We start from the raw sequence: 2,693 nt of genomic DNA on the forward strand, positions 1-2,693 counted from the left end.
GGGCAGCCCTCAGTCACTCCACTGCTGCAGTCTCTAGCACTCCCCTCTGGACCTTCATCTTCAGGATAGAATTTTGCGGGTCACCTATGATTTCTCAGGCACCGTGCGCTGAAGACCGGCCTGGCCCCGCACCACCACCGTCTGTCTCTTGGTGGGTCGACCGACCCCCACGTGCTCATCCCTGGCTGTGACCTTCCCGCCTCCTCGTCCGGGTGCCGAGAGAAATGCTGCTCCCCTCAGCGTTTAGGGTTGTGGTGAAGCGAAGGCCACTTTAGAGTTGTACGGGTAACAACATCTGGGCCCCTGTGCAGCGCACACCTGACTTTAGAGATGGTTGTTGTAGCTGAGCAACCGTCAGTGGCTTTAGTCGCTGGGATCCAAGTATTATCCGTCTTCCTCTTTGCATGCTCATCTGTTTTGGGCAAAGGACTCAGGGAAACAGCGAATCCCGCTCAGTTTGGGCATATATTTCCTATTTAATTTAGAGTCGTGTTCTTAAATTTAAAAAAAAGTTATTTCTCCTTTCATTCGACGGTATATTGCAGTACTCAGAGTATCATTTTCCCCAAATTTCATATTTCTAATTATGTAATGCAAATATGTCACTTCTTTGGTGTCTTGAAAGCGGCAGACTTGTTGGTTAAGGTCTTTTAAAATTAGTGCCTCTGCCTTTTAAAAATATCATGTTTGCGTGAAGCTCAGATATTAAAGATAAAGAACCTTAAACAGAGAAAGAAGTTTAGTGCTTACTGGTTTTTTTATCAGTGCTTACAGTAATGACAGCCATGAACCTGTCGCAGTGCCTCAGTGAATACTTGAGCTTTCCCTGTGGGGAAACAGAGAGAATAAAGACCCTCTCTGTGTAAAAGCAGTGACACCAACTCCTTTTCCTGGAGCAGAAGAGGGTCCCAGAGACCAGACCACTGGTTCTGGGACTTTCTCTCCCACAGGGGAGACCTGCCCTCTCTCCATCAGACTGAAGATGCCTGTGTACCCTCAGCTAGTTCTCCCGCGCAGGGAGCCTGGGTCTCTCACACACGAGCCTTCATGATGCTGTTGACCTATGAGCAGATGAGACTGGACCGGAGTGTCTTGGGAGTCCCAGTGGGAGCCGTTCCCAGCCAGTTCCCCAAGTCAGACCTGGCTTCTGAGGGAGGAGCTCAGAGCCCGCTGTGGCTGTCTGTCTGTGTGTGCTCCCTCCTCTGGCTTCTGAGGGAGGAACTCAGAGCCCGCTGCGGCTGTCTGTCTGTCTGTGCTCCCTCCTCTGGCTTCTGAGGGAGGAACTCAGAGCCCGCTGTGGCTGTCTGTCTGTCTGTGCCCCCTCCTCTGCAGAGCTCCCAGGGTTGGGCTGTAGCAGCCACAGGGAGAGAATACGCCACACAGTTCAGTCAAACGCACCTGGTCTTTGATAAAAAGAAAGAGGAATCTGAAGGTCCTAATCCTTTGAAGCTGGAAGTATAAGTCAACACTGAGGATGTGTGTGGTCAGTATCGGCCAGGCAGTGGGACCGATATGGACCGCACACATCACCATGCCCAAGGACACGGGTTCAAACCCCTGCTCCTCACATGCAAGGGGGAAGTTTCTCGCAGTGTAGCAGGTCTGCAGGTGTCTGTCTGCCTCTCTCCCCCTGTCTCCCCCTGCCCTCTCAGGTTCTCTCTCTGTCCTATCCAGTAAAATTGAATGGGGGGGGGGGAGAAATGGCTTCCAGGAGCTGTGGATTTGTACTGCCTGCACCATGCCCCAGTGATAACCCTGGTGACAATAAATAAATAAATAGAAATGAAAATAGAGGCCAGGCAGTGGCATGCCTGGTTGAGTACATACAATGTTCAAGGACCCAGGTTCAAGACCCTGTCCTCCACCTGCAGGCTGGAAGCCTCATCACTTCATAAGTGATGAAGCAGGTCTGCAGGTGTCTCTCTCTGTCACTTTCCCTCTCTATCTCCCCTTCTCTCTGGATTCGTCTCTGTCTCTATCCAATAAATAAATAAAACAATAAAAAATATTTTATAATAAATAGTATTGCCATGTAGTACTTTTTTTTTTTTTTTTTAGGTTGATGGTATAGTCATGGAGAGAGAGAGACAGAGAGAGACACAGAGAGAGAGAGACGGGGGGGGGAGAGAGACCCCAGAGCGTTGCTCAGCTCTGGCTCATAGCCATGCCAGGGTTGACCCTGGCACCTCTGGGGTGTCAGGCACGCCTGTCTGCTGCTCTGCTGACGTGCCGCCTCCTAGTCCTACGCATCTCCTGCACCTCTGAGTGGGTGAGTAAAGTAAGATCCGGTCACAAGCCCCCACTGACGACCACCGATTGTTTTTGTCTGGCTCTGTGCCTAGAGGTCTGTGCGGCCTGTTCGTGCTCTGCCATCATCTGGCCAGTAACACGTGCTGGCACGAGACAGACAGCTCTGGTCATTCAGGCTTTTGTGTGTCTCTGGCTGGTGTGAGAGGAGCCCCTGCCCCTCGCAGTGGGGAGAGGACCCCTGGGTGCGAAGGGACCATCTCTGTCTTGGGTGGGGCAGGGATGCAGCCCAGGTGTCGCTTGTTTCACAGTGACGGTGGGCATGGGCCATTTTGACCTGACTGACTAGCGAAAGCCTCGCCTTGCTGGCCAGCTCAAGGTGGTGGGGAGGGCGTGCAAGGACGTTCTCCTTTGTGTGAGGTGAAGCCAGCTGTGGAGGGGGCCCG

This window comes from Erinaceus europaeus, chromosome 15 (genome assembly GCF_950295315.1).
Source record: "Erinaceus europaeus chromosome 15, mEriEur2.1, whole genome shotgun sequence".
NCBI classification, from domain to species: Eukaryota; Metazoa; Chordata; class Mammalia; order Eulipotyphla; family Erinaceidae; genus Erinaceus; species Erinaceus europaeus.